Below are 18874 nucleotides of genomic sequence, written 5' to 3'. Positions count from 1 at the left end.
ATGTAAAAAAACACAATAGACATACCCACCAGACATAACCCCCAGGGCTCCCATGTATATAATTATGTGCATGGAAAGAACTGATAGTACTTCTCAGCCTACTTACCTGCAGGACCCACTGCACATGTAAACCATGGACCCTTTTATCTCTATGACTGGGCTGTCAGGAGCATAGCTGGGGCCCCCATGATTACAGCCCATGCAAATAAATGAGACCAGGGTGCACACGATCAGCAGGAGCGAGGGTCTAGATTGGAGGTTTTGTGTGTAAAGATTGTGTGGTGCCAGACATGACAGTAAATATCTAAATAGTTAGGCTGTAAAGGACATTCTAAATAAAAGTGAATGAAGCTGATTTAGGCTGTTCACCTACCAAGGCTAATTATCAGGTTACTGGAGACAATTCACTTTGCAAATACTACCCAGTCACATGCAAGGAAAATCTAAAAAAACAGGATGTTTCTTTGCACATGATTAGATGGTTGAAGTAAGAAGAGCTTCATCTCATTTACTAAGCAAAGGGAAACATTTATTACAAGGGGATAATTCACTTTGTCATGTGAATCGCCTACACTGCTTTAGTAAAACAGTCCTGATTTATCATTTATCATTACAGTCCTGTTCATTTGTGCATGCTTTTTTACTAGTGTGATGAATGGACAGAAAAGCACCCTTGCCTCTTCATAGCACTGCAGCAGATGTGTTCTTTATTGCATGTAGTGCTGTGTGCCGCAGCGGGCAGATGCATTATTATTATTATTATTATTAATAATATTTTTATTATTATTAATATTATTATTAATAAACAGGATTTATATAGCGCCAACATATTACACAGCGCTGTACATAAAATAGTTCTGCTGCCCTTGTATGTGTAATGGGGTAGCATTAAAAAAAATGGCAAAACATGTATATACTGCACATTATTGTACTGCATAATATTATAATTTATATATTAACATGTATTACATTGCAACATAATACCATGCAAGAGTGTGAACATGGCCTAAAAAAACCTTCATGGGAATGGATTATTCATTCTGTGCCTGAAATTCAGCTTTATTTTTCCATGAACACCAGGGAGACACTACTTAGGAGTGTCTAGCAGCAGCTGTCTGTTAGTGTTAACTCTTACCTCACTAGCAGAAGCATAGTGTTATCCAAGTATATTACTTTGTATTTATTATTCCAGTATCTCCAACATCCGTGTTTATTACCCTATCCATTATATATATATAAATATATATATATGGCACAGCTGACTCTAAAAATTGTCCTCTGCTCTGCCAAATAGTGCTCAGGCTACCAGACATCCAAAAAACTCTTTTATCTTCTATCTATAAAATCTGCCAAAAAAAGATATACAGCTCACTCAGTATCGACATTTCCAATGTATTTTCTTTCCATTGAGGGGGCCAAATTCCTTGGAAGCTGTAGCAGTCTAAAGTGCAAATTCTACTGACAAGCTATGCGTCACTTCCCATCTCATACCCGGAGCTGCTGGGTATTTTGCTTCACTCACTTCAGCGAAACAAACCTGGCACAATCAGAGCACAGGTTCATCCTAAATGTCTCCATTCCTTTTATTAGGTAGACACAATTGGCATTGTCACTGCATTCCTAATTTTAATTTGTGCAGAATAAATATATATAAATCAGTCCTTAGACTTGCCAAAGAATTTGTATTTCTGTACATCCAGTTCTGAGATCTACACAGCTCCCTCCCACAGCAGAGCCAGGTGGATACTACCCCGTACAGTTAAAAAAAGCGGCGGCGTCCTTTTTTCTACCACAAAATTTTCAAAGAACAATGAAAGAACATCAGCAAACTGATGAGGTCATCCTCCTGTTTCCCCTCCTTGTGTTCTCTCCTTCAACTATTAGGTTCCTTGGAAGTACATGTGATATACCTAACTAGCTCCTAGTCCTGTCCATTAAAGGAGACGTAAACTCTAAATTATTGTCAATTTGTTTTTATTCTCATTGCTGACAATTTCCCCCGTACTTTTCCCACCATTTTCTGCTTACATACAAAGTTTTGGCTGCATATCATTGCTTTGAACCAACACCCTTCTAGGGACAATGGAGGGCCAAGCCTGCATAATGTGCATTAGCACAGCCACTTGTAGTCATCACCAAGGGAGCCTATGATACGGTGACAATGCAAGTGCACAATTGGCAGACAGTTGTCACTTTATAAGTGCTGGATCACATAATCCCCAAGTATTACAAACCTGGGATTATTTGATAGAGTTTTTTAAAAATTAAATTGTGGGTTTACATTCTTTAAATTACAATTGTAATAACCTAACCTTGTTCTTGCAACCTCTAGGGCTCTTTTTTGTTGCCTAAGACCCTGGATTGGGGGCATCCAGTATAGTGCAAGGCTCGTAAATGTTTATGGAATGGGTCAGTGGGCAGTGAGGCTTCTGGCATGGCTGTTTCAGAACCAGTCTATTGAAATTCAAGAAGAGTGCCACCAGCTGCGAAAATGGTAGAATACGTTTTACACCAAAAACCCATTTTCCTGGCAGAGGACCCACTACAAGGTGAAAAATATTTATGTCGAGGACATACTCATAAACAATTAGACCATGTGACAATAAATACTTCCTTTCTTTTTAAGTAATACAATGATGATATGTCAATACACAATGGGTTTCTCTTTGCTTTCATTACTTTAACTCTAGGAATATTTCTTTTTTGCAATGTCAAGCAACAATACTCTAATCCGTACATTTACAGCTCAGTGTAAATTCTCACCAGGGATGCACACATGCTGGAGTTACGCCATCCATGTTCGGCAAATGAAGATGGCCAACCTAACTCGGAAGAAGTTTGCAGGGCCGGATACCAAGTGTAATTGCAACACAGGGAGGGTCCCTATTCTCCAGTTATGTTCTGTATACCTGCAGATTATGGCAAATACCTCTTAAAGTTTGCAACATTTCTATCCACTTTAAAATTTTCCCTCTGTTCCAATAGAATCAACACACTCTTATTTCTTCTCGGAACAGAATTCAGTTTAAAAGTAAGTTCCTGGTTAAACCTACTTGTTCCTCATTCAGCTCCTCTGTGGAAAGCGGGATATGTTTAACAGATAAATGAATGCAAGGACAGAATGTTTTTGTTGTCTCTCCCACTGAACAGGATATGCCCTGACCATACAATATGGCTACTACCAGCAGTATATGTACTGTAGAAAGGGAGGGAGAGGATTGTATTACACAGATGACATTATTTTGTGACAAGGGTAGGTAGGATAACTATTTGCACAATAAGGAGTTGGGAGTTAGGTTTTTTAATATGTTTTGCCAAATTTAACTTCCTCTTTAAAAGGATTACAGATGAACATTGTAATAAATGTGAACCCAGTATTGTACATTGGTAAGAGCTGTGCTGTACACAACCAGTTTACCTGCCTAATGACAATAAATGATGGATCAGTGTCGACATTGTGGTCATTGTTGTGCAACGATTGTTAATTCTTTCTGAGAACTAAGTGGCTCCTCTAAGCTGGCTGTAACAGCCTCTGTCTGCCTGGATCTATACATTTCTGCCACTCTGAAAAAGAACATCTGATAACATTTTATGGCAGGAAAATAAGCATGATATGCTGTTAGATGGTACACGTTTCCATTTTCTCGGCCAACACTTTGTTCTGTGTTGTAGAATGCTGTTTCATTCTCCTGACCGACAGCAAAAGCAGCAATTCAATTTGTTCATTGTGTTCTTTGACTTCTTTCTTTCACTAGGGTTTGATAAGCTGCCAGAAATGCAATGTATGTACAAAAAATGAAATATTTATTATTCCTAGTCAATGAGAAAAATGTCTGTAGGCTAATACACAGAAGAAAAATGAAGGCGCAATTTGCTATAAATTACAATAGCTACATACAACCAAAGTAGCTGGATTATAAACTGGACAGATTCTTTAATAAATGTGGTCTATGAATTTACAAATACCTCTAATTCACAGGAAATTGTATAGTAACAGTATAAAGCTGCACACTGCAGAGCCACAGTGATTACTATTAGCTCTAATGTTGGCTATAGACTCTTCATTTACTTGCTTGTAGCCACCCCAGTGTTTAGCTGACTATATGTGTTTCAATATGATAGTAATATACATTTAGATCTATCATCTGCCTAAACGGATACAATTTTAGCAGATTGTTAAGACAGGAAATCATGGTATATCATTTTGATAGATTAAAAGTATAATTGTATAAAAGTTGTACAAATGTGTTCTAATGTGTATAGCCAGCTCAAATGGCTGATTTACTAAAGTGAAAGACCAATGCAATGGCAATTAAAACCCAACAGAAGCTCTGACCCTTATCTGTTCTCTATAACAATACAATATCTTCAGTGGAGGTTGAAGTAGGCCTACACGTGGTTGCATGTTTGAAACAACAGGTTTACTTCACTGTAGAAGAGAGATCATTTATATTCAAGTAGGTACAATTGGCTTTGTACTATGTGCCTCAATTCAAGTTAAAGTTAGTCATGCCTTTAGTATATGGTATAGTAAAAAGTGAAAAAGAGAGGAGAAAACATGTTTTTTTGGTAAATGACTACATATATATTGTAGTAATTAGCATATAGAGTTACAATATCAGATTATATTAGGACATACTAGACCCCAAGCCCTCATTTTGTCAAGAGGCTTAGATGTTTTATTTCTTAATAAAGTTTTACTATCAGTAACCCGTACCGTAAATATCCATCTTGTGGTCAATTATAGATAAGTAAATTATGGAGATACAGTATACAAACAGGGCAGTGGTCTGTCGAATCCCAATGCGTTTCGCCCTCAGGCTTCCTCAGGGGTATTGTAGAGACCGTAATTTAACTAAAAGACAGAGAAGTTACACATAAGATATATAGTAATACTTAGTAGAGAACATATAACATAAAATATTTGTCAGTGACAACAAATGTAACTGACATTGAGGTTGTTAGCTGGATTGGCTGATCCTTTCTAAACCTTGGACTTAAAAGTTCAGTCATAAAATCAGAAAATTAGGTCAGAACTCATATTTTAATGTAATTTTAGTATTTCAAGCACCTCTACTACAGACCAATCCAGAAGGCTAGTTAAACATTTTTTTGGTTGATTACAAAAATGTAATGTAAGTTAAAAAGAATAGATTTAGTGACAATCTTTGTAGGATAGAATTAACAGTAAACTATTATAATTGTCTCAAATTGCTTTAACAAACAAGTACTAGTGATTACCAGGTACAAACAATACTTTTTATTTCCCTACGAGCTTGTTCACACCAAAGAAATAAAGTACATTATACTAAACACATTGTCATTTGTGTTGCTTCCTATAGACTGTAATAAAAGTGGCAGAGGGTCTAAGCAAACGTATTTTGTCTGCTTGAGAACTTTGCCAGTTGTGCTTCAAAAACAGTCTCTGAAGATAGCCTGAAGCTTTACCGGATAACTTTGATTCCAACAAATAAATACTTGTGCTGAACTTTTAAATTTGATCTTTAGGATCTTATGAGCAGTGGGTTATTGGCCAGAAATGCAGCAGTAGTGGGTACTATTCTATGTAAGAAGTGGGTAGGTAACATACCAGGTTGGAAGTCTATCTCTAAAAATTACAGACAGCTCAAACTTTCAAACACTATTTTGAAGCACAGGAATTGGACACTTTTAGTACACATGGCGGTTCCTCCTGCCAATCCCTATGTCACTGTTGGGAGCTGTAGCGATGTTGTGGGTTACTGTGGAAAACCATTACAGAAACATCAGCCAAAGATTGCTCATCATCAAAATGATCTCTTCCTTAGGCTCCTTACAAACTTTCGGTTGTAAACTGCCGCTGCTAGCTGCTCCTCTTTTTTGCGCAGCATTTTAACCCAGAAGTTCTTGTATCAACTGCAGTTCAATCTCAATCTTTCTGTCGTGCGCTTAAGTACAGTTGAAGTTTAATGTTTTAGGAAAGTTTATGTAAAAAATGAAGCGGCTGAAACCACTTTCAACAGCTATCCAACCGATTTAAGCTGAATTTCAAGGTGGTTGCTTTCAAGTCAATAAAAGTGGCTGGTCCCTCAAGGGCGGCCTGAATCAACATGTTGTGCACAGCCACAATCAACAAAGTACAAAGAGATTCTCAGCTCCTCACATTTAGTTGAATGGAAGCAGTTGGGATTTTGGTTAAGCCTGTGGTAGACTGCTACAATCAACCGTTCAAAGTTTATTTTTTGCATTAGAGTCACTTTAACCGTTTCCAATTCTCTGCTGGTCGGCCCAATACTATGTTTGGGAAATAAATTTAATAAAAAAAAAAAATTATTAAATTAACATGTGACTAGGATAATATAGATTGCTAATATGAAAAATGAACATACTCCATTTCAAACTTTTAAAATTTCTGCCTAAAAGCAGGCACAACATGATGCCTAACTATCATTATTTTCCAGAAAAGCAATTTCACCCATGCAGTTCTTCCTGATGTTTGGGTTTTATCCAGACTCTTCTTTCATTCTCAATGAATCATGAGTGCTGCTGCTGTTCAGTATTCTCATTGCTGCTATTCTGACATTACTGCTGAAATCTATTTCTTGTAATATTTTATACACAAGTACCATGCGTACCATTTTTGGTTCAGAGATATTAAATATCTAATGATTTTTTATGTCCTCTACTTTTTTGAATGTGATAAATTGTGTGACTTTTAAAATCTGTAACATCAGATAGTTAGAACTGAAATGATAAAATGATAAACTTTTATTTCTGTGAAACTAGAACTACACAGCAAGAGGAGACAAGTTTCTAATTAATGGACTCACTTTATCTTGGACACTAGAAAATAAAACATTTGCTACCATGACAACTAAACTAATGGAATTTAACAGCTTTCACTGAGAATAGCAAGCACAGATTGTCTCGTGTACAAGAGAAATGTGCTCTGAACACCCTGCATGGCAATTACAGGGGGAAAACATTACTGCAGGTAGGGGAATAATGGACAAATGTAGTTAGCTAGCTAAAGTATTAATTGTCTGTTCAGGTATTAACATTCTAGGCCTTATATAAGGTATTCCAGGACTTGCAAAAGAAACTTAAAAAAGGACCCCCAGCCAAAACTAATTACCTTGCATTTCACTAGGTAGTATTAGGGCAGAGTAGCTTATCCAGTGATCTTGGTTCTGCATACCGAGGATCTTGGTTCTGCATGCTTTTGGGTCATAGCTGCTTACTGTTGGTGCATAGAATGGGGTATTTTTATGGTATTATGGAATATTTTAAAGATTGGGATCTTGGGGCTTACTGGTTTCAGCACATAACAACCAGATTTTGGTGCCGAGAGTGAGTATGTATCAGCAAAGGGGTCCTGTTAGAGCTTACATTAGAGGCTAGGGGTGGGGGGATTAAGTGTTAAGGCCTCACGTTACAATTAAAGTATGAAAACTAAAACATTTGGGGGGATATTTAATATAATATGGATGGTTAAATTTTTTTTTATTATTATTCTTTGCTGTCCCTGTCCCAGTAAAGGGTCTAATTTACTAAAGTTCTCTAAGACTGGAGAAGATAAACCAAAATAAAACTTGATGGATTTTTTAAAAATAGTTTGCTTTTAGGTAGCAAATGTTATCAATCCCGAACCAGGTCAAAGCTAACAATAGTAAGAATTACTAAAATTTCTGTGAAATTAGAGCTATGAAATATAGTCATATGCATACACCAGCTATGAGAATTGCAACTTTTCACAAAAAGAAAAAAGCATTTTATGTGTGAGCACAGAATTACATTAGCGTATCTGCTATTTCATTGACTTTTTAAACATTTGTCCTGTTTTTCAGTTATGACGCTGGTGAGGGTTACAATGTTTTTCACATAATATCAGGCAATTTGCAGGCTTGCTGGATCACTCCTATCTAGTCTTGAAGAGCTTTAGTAAATAAGGCACTATGTTTTCAGAGGAAGGATAAATTCCATCTTGGGTGGTTTTCTTTTTGCATATTTATAGAGAGAATAAAGAATTGTCTTTATCCTAAAGATAGTTGATCTGATAAATCCCAGAGGTATTTATTCTATATTGCTGTATTAGACCTTTTACTGTCCTGGGGGTCAAACTATATAGTGATCACATTTCCATGTCTTCTTTTGTCAAGAGGATCATGTGGATTGAAATAGTTTTTTTTATCCTTTGTGATCAAAAATAAAAAGAATCAGATGGTTCTCTATAGGTTTGAACGTGCCAAACTGTTCTGGAAAAAATACCAAAATAAATGAAAGAAAACAAATACAGCCAGTACATATAAGGTCTAGTAAACTGTAATGTATTTTGTTTTTCTTTTTAGGTTTTGGTAAGATTTTTAGTCCAAATCCAGGATTCAGGTACCCTTTCAAACCAAACACATTATGATTTTTTTCATTTATGTTCAAAATGTTTATGGGTAATGTGATCACATAATGCTTGTAGAAATATTTTATTTTAAGACCTGTTCACTAAAATCACAGACACTGCTTATATATTTGTCCACAAATGAACAGTCCAAGTTTATAAACCACATTATGAATCTATATGAATCCCCATGCAAAATGATTCACATGCAAAAATTGCACATGTGCAGCTCCATCCACCCATTGAAACATGCTCACTATATATGGTAGACTCCCTGGTGAGGAAAGAGCAGCTTCCAACTACTTTTATAAGTGTTTTGCACATTATATTTATTTGAAAACTAGCGTATTGATTTATTATAATCTATAATTTTAAAGTGCTTAGCATAGAAGATCTAGTTGTTAATGTATAATGTTTTTTATTAGTTTCTTTATTGTGTATTGTATATTTCATATACCCAGTAATTACACTATGAGATCCATTTATTTTCCATGAGGTTATTGCTTACTGTACCATGACTAGTAGGAAACCGTTGTGCATACACCACCAAATTGTCTAACAAACACCCACAATCTTGGCATCGTTTAGTGCAGAGTCCCACTTTTTGCACAACATCCTGCAAACCTACAGTGCCTTTGGAAAATTCAGTTAAACAGTCATTTTAGATTTCTGACAAAACAAATGCTTATTCATCCCCACATTATATGTGCCGTAGGTGAAAGCTGCAGAACTGTGTTATTACCCAGTACATAGTGTAGATTTAACAAGTGACAAGGCATTCTGCCACTTGGAAGTCTGGCTCAGCAAACACGTTCCAACGTGCCCTGTATTACGACTGTGTCATTGAATATTTCTCACAATTTCAGCCAACTGATATTCAGCATCCATCCTCTGCAAACTGTATCTTGATAGTGTTTCTAGTAAATATCCTATATTTATATCTAAATTACATATAATCAGATATGATACAAACATTCATTGAGAATATGCTGCACAACAAACCCATCATGATCTGTGGTTAACCCGTCCGATGACAATAACAAGCAGCAGCTGGGGGCAAATTCTTCAGCGATTACTGTTAAAATGGGAAAAGTGCTGAGATATGTTAAAGACAGTTCACCTGTGAGGACTCACTGCAAAATGACACTTGGTATTTAAAGCCTCAAGCAAAAATGCGTTGTATCATAATTTTTGTGTAATTAATGTAACCTGAATTTGAACTTATGATAACATGAACACCAGTTCTGGCTTTACTGAGAATTATAAATTATGCAAAACAAAAAAAAGTACAGAACGTTGCAAATGGCTAGCTTTTTGATGATATTCTATATTGAGGAAACTAAAGATGATCATTCATTGGGCTGTAGACAAAAAAGCAAGTGGGGCAGGCTCTTTGGGTGTCCTATATCATCTGACCTCCATGTCATAGAATTCCTTTTTTGGAATCCTGTACAAGTAGCAGATATGGGATGAGTTTTCTGGCACCAGTACATGCCATTGATCTACATTTATTTAAAACCTGGGTATGCAAAGCAAGTACAGGCCAGCAGAAATAAAGTACAGTACATTCAGTAATCTGTGCTCTCTGCACAAAACTTTGCAAAAGAAAGTGCTGCGGCTTGTTTTCTTGCACCTCTGTCAATGTTCTTTTCTTTGATAGCAAAGGATGGTAATTTTCCTATAGCACCCACAGACTTGAATGTCTGCCTTGATTACAGTTTGTTTTATTTGAATTAGGATTATGAACAGATTCCTGAAGGGTGTGGTTCACTCCTGGGTTATCCAAGGTGTCTGGGACTTGTGGCGGTTCCCTCCCATAATTCCTGTGCAGACCACACCCAACTTAACAGAAGTGTCACCTTGGCACAGGACATATTAAAATTAAAATAAACAAGGAACTTCAATAGTTGGTGTTGGGGGTTATTGTTAAGGTTTAGTGTCATGGATTAACTTTAGTGCCATGTGAACCTGTTAGAAATGTGATAATTCAGACTTGGCATATGCTTATAAAAATGCCAAAGCAGATGTTACTTTTATTGACAATTACTGAATCCTAAGTGGATCCAGAGATACAAGCAGCCTGAAGGTAAATAGAAATCTTAGGCTTGTATGTTAGGTTTGTACCCGCCCTCCTGCTTCCTAATACTCTCTGTTGCATATCAAGGCTGTCCATCTATATCCATCTATAACGACTATTCAGGAAGCTCTGGAGGTACCGTAAGTAGGGGCAGAGCCAGGCTAAAGGTGTCAAGCTATAGTTTAGAGAAGGGTTTTTAGTCAGGGGTTTACTACTTTATTCTGCCCAGGAGATTTTAATTAATGATTCTTACAGTAATTTTCCATTTTTCACCTATCTCCATGGCATCACGTTAACATTTACATGCTCCCTCCTCCATCACATAGGGCCATACACCAAAAAAATAGGCAGGTCCCCATAGAATCCACAAAGTTATTGTTTTAGTAGATGCCTCCATGCTGCTGTTCTTGATAAACAAATGATCCAACTGTCCAAACTCCATGTTCTTGAGGTCCTTGTTTTGATAGTTTTTTTTGTTTTTGATAGTTTTGATAGTTTTTTTGTTTTTGATAGTTTTGGTTTTCCTAGTGCTTCCATAAGAGATGGGGACAAGAATCTCATCTGTCTTATTAATCTGTACCTGTCCTGGGGTAATAATGCCATCTTTCTGCCTATAGCTTTAGAGGTTGCATTATCAATCTTGCTCCCAAACAGTGCTTGCTCCCCTTCTCCTGCCATAGAGGATCTACACATTTGCTTGGAACATACATCAGCAATCCAGGGCTAAAGTCAAAGTGCATATTCAGCATAGCAAAATGATGCAAAAATAACATTAATCACAGCTTTGTTGAAAAAGTCTGCTAATAGTTAAGCTCATAGTGCAGTGCCAATATCTTATCCACTCTAGCCTGGACTGCTAACTCTACGTTGTCCATCCAGACTCTCACTTCCTTTGCCACTGTTACGCTACAGTTGGGCAGCATGATCCTCCTGCTGCCAAGTTGACATTCTTCAGGTCAAGATGTAATCTTTTTCTGAAGGACAGTGTATTCTCTATCATGAGCATGACATACTTCACAAGGCTGAATAGTGATGTATTTACCAGTCGGGGAGCATCAAGACATTCTACTTCTTCCTCTTCAAAAAAATAGAATTTTCACAGGCGATTTGGTATACATGCCTTCCTGTCTGCTTTTCCCTACTCATCCTTTACTCGTCAATTCCTTAATCTCTTTCCTTAATGAGCAGATTTCTTTAAATGTTTGTAGAACCTGTGCTGCTGCAATGACTTCACGTGAAAATTCCCACTGGAGCACATATGTGTACCACAGTGAAATCAAACCCCTGTTTAGAGTGGTCCTCAATTTTTTTCCTTAGAAATATCCTGATGTATCAAAAATCCCCATTTCATGGAATATTCTCTAAAGTGAGGACATGCTCAGCTGGTGGTGGTGCAACTGATATTAGGAGAGGTGCTTCCACCTGCTGTGAAGGTGATGAAAAATTTGTGCAAAATATCACAAAACCTTGCCTAATTCGGGGTACTACTGCCCTATTGTCCGCAACTTTCTTTCACACTGATTTCACCAGACAGTTCTCATCTAGGTCCCTACCTGGTATATTCTCTGTTGCACAACCCAAAATTTGCTACTTGAGGATCCTGTCCCTGGGGATCCTGTCCCTGACGTTAATGATTTGGGCAGCTGTTATGCTGGGGATTTTGATTGTTCATGTCGATGTTGATCTTGCGGCTTTGTTCTCTCCACAGCTTTCCACATCCAAGAGTGATTGGATTTGTGCCAATGCCTAAATGAGCTGGCAAAAAACACATCAATGTCATAATCAGATACTAAAAAACAAAGAAGCCTACCTAATGAATGCTCCTTAACTTCTTTCCCGGTGGTGACCTTTGGAGCTGAACAGTACATGCTGTCAGTAAACATAAGTGGTGGCCCTTGTAGAAAACATCATACAGTAACAAAAAACAACCTGTGAGTAAAAAACAATCCTTGGTCAGGCATGGGAACTAAGAGAATATAGCAATTGACACTGCTATTCAAAAACGGTGAAGCACTGAATGTGGCTAAAAATGCAGCTTTCAGAGAAATTTCCCCGCTGCCCCTGCTGCTTGGGAAACCTAAATAGCAGTCTTGAGCAAATATATCATGTGACTTGCATGACATCTTACACATATCATGAAACACAACACATGCCCTCTAAAAACCTCTTCTGACTGGTAACCATGCAGTAAAGCAAAAACCACCACCTACAAGAGTGTATACCAGCAGCTTGCCACCTCATCCTGACCATGCACTTAGCAAACACACCCAGATGGTATTGCAGTCATTGAGTCATTGACTCTACAAAAAATAATTTTATGTTATTGTGTGGTTAGCCATGAATATATTACCACATGGGAATGAGATGGTCCAAAGTAGATCATTTTAAACAGGCATTTCTCCGATGGGGGGTGGTTGTTACAGTTATTGATCCTATAAGATGGATAGGGGGCAGGGTAAACCTATATTGTGATTTAAAGCAAAGTTTTCAGTTTCGTAGGGCAGGGGCAGAGTGGAAGCTCTTTCATATTTTGACATTCTGTATGTGTACTATGTTGGGCCTTTAAAAAAAAACATATAATAATAATAATAATAATAATAATAATAATATGTGATGCTGCTGAAGGTTTTCTTTCCTGTTTGGTAAAAGATCTGTCAGGATGAATCTCTTTGAGTTCCACATATCATTTAACATATCATTTACTTTTACATATTAGGTTATTATTTCTATATAACTCTACTTGCCTATAACTTTGATACTACTAATCACTTATTAGATACTTTATGGATAAACTAATCTAATAAAGAGTCTTTGCTGGTGTTCCAACTATACACAGATGTTTAGTACAAGTCTGTAGGTAAAATTCCCAATTTCAATCTTCCAGTGATACTTGTAACCTCAGGTTCATTAGAAAAAAGGGCACAAAGGCATTCCAAAAGAACTAGGCCCACAGAATTCTGCAGGTTGTTTTAGGATGACCAGGCTGCAAACCACCTATTCATCTAATCACAGTACAAAGGTATCTGCCAGGACCAATACCTGACTACAGTGCAGTCATATTTTTTAAGCCACTCAACTGAAGACTCAACTCATAGAGTTGGTACAAACCCTTTCTGCTCACTGTGATAGGAACTGGCTCTTTAGCCCCAGCACAATAGGGATCACATAAAAAATACATTTTAATCAGATTTACCCTTTTCTTCTCCACATAGAACATCAGTCAGGTACAATACTTCAAGCACAAATGAGAACACAGGTGCTAACATCCAAAGCCAACCATGCAACCAGGCTACATAGAAACTTCTCAACTAAAGGAAGAACGCCACCACAGCACGTCCCATGTCTACTAGGGGCCTGGGGGGTAGAGCAATGTACCGCATTCCCCTAGGACACGGGTAGGAATAGTAGACCCCCTCAGCAGCAGCTTACAAGTTACTGTATTTCCCCAGAGGCAGAAAAAGAACTCCTTTTTTTTCATATTGTTCCCCAACTAACTCTCTACCCACACTTTCATCCTCTTACATTTCTCTCCAACCCCCCTTACAAGTTTTTAGGACACTTGGCATGGATTTACATTCATTTATTATTTATACAACGTGATACAACAGAACAACCATCTGTGCTCTGGTCCAGCCATAGGAAGCAGGTGTATCACACAACTGCCAAACATGGAAAAATCAGCATTTCTTTGTAGTGAATATGCTTCATTGTACTTCTGTGAATTAGTCATAGTGTTTATGGCGGATAATGGAGGTAATTAGGAAAGGTGGTGTACCTCATCCCTAGAGCAGATAGGGTAAGCAATGCTTTGTTGAGGTCATTAAAACACCAACTTACATCAGTCACAGAATGATCAGTGTAAAGTAAAGTCATCTTTAATGAATAGAAAACAAGGCTTACTTCTAAGCTGTATAGTTATAGCTAACATTGTTACATGATGATCCTAGTTTTTAGATAGCACTATAAATATATATATCACACTATGCCTTTGTCTGCATATGTTCTATTTCTAAGACAGACTAATAGTTTATGGCTATTTACCTTGTTTAAATTAGATTTGTGTAGCAAAATACTGATTGTTTTCAGAGAAGTATGCTATCCACCAGGATTTCAGTTACTAGTGCTATAGTCTGGTAATCATGGACATTTTTATGTAAGAACAATACTAATGGCATCTTATATTTTTTAAATGCCTTTACATTTATCAATTTCAATCAGTTGCTAATCTTTCAATGGTATTAGGCAAACTTACATAGAGGTTTCTGTGGTTGACTGTATGTGTGTACTGATTATACCTAGGTGAAATACAGTAAATGCAAATTTAGGTTTTTAGAAGAACATCCACATCAAATCTGACCTTTGCCTTTAGTATGTAGGTACTTGTAATTTTTTTCTATCAGTCCTTAAAGTCCTTAAAGCAAAAAGGTAATCAGCACTATGGGATGAAGCAAAATACACTACCGGGTTGTTAGCACAGATAAAATAGGCATAGTTTTATTTCACATGTGATTTTATTTAGCAAGAGTTCCTATTTAGTGTCATTTCTTAAAATTGAACTGAAATAGTGTTGGTACATATCTTCCCCTCCAAATACAGCTAGTAGGTTAAAGAGTAGAACATAATTTCAGTTCCACTTTATGTCAACTACCCTAAAGTGACCATCTGATCTGACATCAGCAGAATGAATTCTGATTGATTATAGCCATACGTTTCAGCATTTAAGAGAAGGAAGTCTATTGAATAATGCCACAAATCATTTTCAAGCCAGAAGTATAATAAACTGCCGTGAAATTTTATAGGATAAGGGCATAACCATCATTCTTTGTAGATTTTCTACTTAATATTCTGCTGAAACAACAAAGCAAAGCCAGAGAACAACTTGATTCAGACTCAGATACCATTGGGGGTTGATTTACTGACGGTAATGTAGCATTCTTGGCAGAAATGAGTTTTACACTACTTCCCTTGTTTAAGTATCCATGTATAAGCATCTATGTGATCACACTGGTGTGTACATGTGAAGGTAGTAAAGTAGCTAGACACTCTAGTAAATGAATCTTTAAATAAATGATATTAAACAACTATTTATTGCTATTCATTTTCAGCACAAACTGAAATCTGAATATATTGAACATTGTGCTACAATATTATATATAAAAATAATGACAAAAAGTAAAAACAAAAAAACTTTGCAGTAGTTATTATTAATTTTGTGAATGCTTTTTAAAACAAATATTACAAAAAATATGATCTGGAGCATGTTTCCATTTATTCACTTTGCTAAAAGTTGTTGATGATGTCAATGTAAAAGCAGCATACTAGTTGTATAAATGACACTGTCCATCAGATTTGTATAGGAAATGCATGTACACTTGCATTCTATAGCAAAATTGGGCATATTCATTTCCATTACCTTATACACTTAACTCCCTTGCTGTCTAACACTGCTGCTGCTTGGGGACCAACCTACATTAAAGGACAACCTCCAGGTTTGCTTCTATAGGCAGAATCTTCTAGGCTGCATCAACATCAAAACTAGTACCCTAAAAATAAAAGACCCTTCTCTTTGTGTCTCTCTGGGAGCATTAGGTGTTTCAGCCCCTACTCTGCAATAATGTTGCAGATTAGTTGGAATTTGCTGTAGATGCATACCAAAATATATCTTGTCCGGAGATGAATGGGAGTCCTACTGATATAGAAAAGTACATTTGGTCTGCAATATAAATTTCACATGATCCAAACCACCATATTGAGCAAGCATATGTAGATGTGTTGTTTGTTCATATCCAACTTGGAATTTGAATATTAAAGAATTATCCTGATTAATGCAAAGACTATACTACATTTTTACTTTGCCATTTTTACTTATTTCTTTGCAGCTAATTATCAGACTGAAAAAACAGAGATTGTGCACTGCCTTCCTTTTATATAAAACAGCGGCAACTTTATGTGTTCTATTAATATTTGTAAAGGGTGAAAAAAAAACAAGACTGAAATGACAACATTTATTTTCCCAACTTGGGCTAATATTTGGTTTTAAACACCACATTCAAATGTCATACCAAATATGAACATTTAAAGCATAGCAACTTTCCATTGTCAGGGGTAAAATAAGTTGAAGGATTCACTCGGCAAGCCTTAATTGAAACATTAAATCTCTATATCACATTCCAAATTTCTAGACAATAGGATGCCATATGTTGGGACTATTTTTCAGTGATATGATTATTATTATAAAGTGATAAAACTTTGTGAAAAAGCCAAATAGGCATATGAACTACTGACTGTCTCCTGTTGCAGTATCATATATTATTTCTGTGTATAAAAGCATGCATGAATTAAATACAGTGGTACCTCGGTATAAGTCTGCTTTGGAATAATTCCAACTTGGTATAAGTCCTGTTTGGACACGAAAAATTTTGCTTGATATACAACCTTTTTGCTAGAACTTGTGTGGGTCAAAATGAGTTATAATACCGCGGCTACCCTCTTTTACCTCTTTTGAGACAAAGCCATGACTGCCCACAAGCGTCAGTACGCCAGTTGCTACCATTCAGTGAAAAACCGGCGCTATAATTCTCTGTGAATTACATAACATCTCCTCCTCCTCCATTCTCAGCATCATCCTAGTAGGCACTCAACTCTTCTCAGCAAGGTAAAGGGAGGTTACATTTTAATTTATTTCATCTAATTGCTTTTGGATTTATGTATTTTAGTAATAAGCAGTGTTTAAATTATTTTATACAGCCCCATCAATTTATAATGCCAATAACAATAGGATTTTTATTCATGGGAATGGATTAATCATTTTCCTTTTATTTCTTATGGGAAAAGTTTGTTTGGTATAAGTCCTGTTTGGTTTAAATTCAAGGATCTGAAAGGAATAAAGGACTTATATCAAGGTACCACTGTAATATATTTTCTTTTTCCCTAATACTGTACACCTATATGCAAAGGATATATAAGATATAAGAGCAAAGGACTGTTTGTTGTGTGCAAAAGAAAGAACATCTTGAGTTACGCCTATTGTTGGCTATTGACCTGTTAACATTGGAGTGCTTGTGCAACAATGTAATTGTATTTTATTTGCTGAAATATAAATTGCAGCAATCTGGGAGCATTTCGCTTAGGGTACAGTGCTAGGAATCCTACTGAGAATTTTTCATTACTTCTATTGGTTTTTCTAGGTGAACAGTTATAAAAAGGTGTCATAAAGGGACACCCAATTTCAACCTGTTTAAAAAAAACGTTTTAAAGCTATTTTAAGGGATCTGAAGTATTAGAGTATTTATGTTTGCTAGGCACAGTACAGGTATTTCTTTCACTAGAATATCAGGACAATCATCTCCTTTCTGATTTACAAATACCCCCATAGACGAGCCAGCCATGTGGTTGATTCAGGGATCTGCCATTTAATGGCAGAAACCTCTTGACTCTAAACAAAACTGGATCTCTCTGTGTGCATTCTTTCTTTAAACAGATCATTATAAAGGGAGAGATCGATTTGTCAGACAAAAAGGTTTACAATTGTGAGTTTTGTGTGCAGAGAAACACTTTCCTCTGTTTTTTATTCACCTTAACGGAACCCACACCCAACATAATCCAACTTGTGTTTTTATCTGAAACATGTTTTTATCTTTTCTAAATAACTGGCACTGGTAAACATATAACAAAGCTAAATATGATAAAACATTTTTAAAAAATAAAAAACTACTGAAGTCCAATTGAGTACTTTAGTAAAGAAAGACAATAACAAAAATACTACTTTCATACTGACAAAATGAAAATATTTAATCTTGATTGGCTATTTCTGTCTGCTTCTATTCATCATTGGAAAGGTCCAGTAAAAAGTATAGTAATGTGAAAATCATCCTATAGCTCTCTGTACCATATTTCACTCTAAGCCACCACACCAGTATTTCCAGGAAAGAGCTCTTACTTGCAACATCTTTACCCTTTATTTATTTTATTTTTTACATTTTATTGCAGACCACACCAAATGATCTGAAAAACATGATTAATATTGTAGATGTTATCATCTGTGCCGAGTTGGTGCCCACTACGTTGCAATCATGCTTATTTGTCATCTGGTTAAGATCAGTAATGAGTATGGTAAATAAAGGTCAAATTGTGATGAAAGTTTCCCCTCCTTGATAGCATGAATAACAGTGTTGAGGATATGAAGGAAGCCCTCAAGGCTAGGCATGGATTCAGAAAAAAAAGCCAATGCATGTCGACAAAAGAAAATCAATGTCTTTGATGTTCTAAAGAGCAGGCAGTGTGTGGGTAGAACTGGTCCTGACCACCTTATGAACATGAGTGTGTGTGGGTGGTCGTTCATCAGAACAATTGGTTCACGGTAATAGGTCCAAATTTCAATGTTGTGTGCACTGGTCACATTTGCAATATACACGACTTTACATTGT

This window comes from Pyxicephalus adspersus, chromosome 4 (genome assembly GCF_032062135.1).
Source record: "Pyxicephalus adspersus chromosome 4, UCB_Pads_2.0, whole genome shotgun sequence".
Lineage (NCBI taxonomy): Eukaryota > Metazoa > Chordata > Amphibia > Anura > Pyxicephalidae > Pyxicephalus > Pyxicephalus adspersus.
This window is presented reverse-complemented; position numbering follows the sequence as displayed.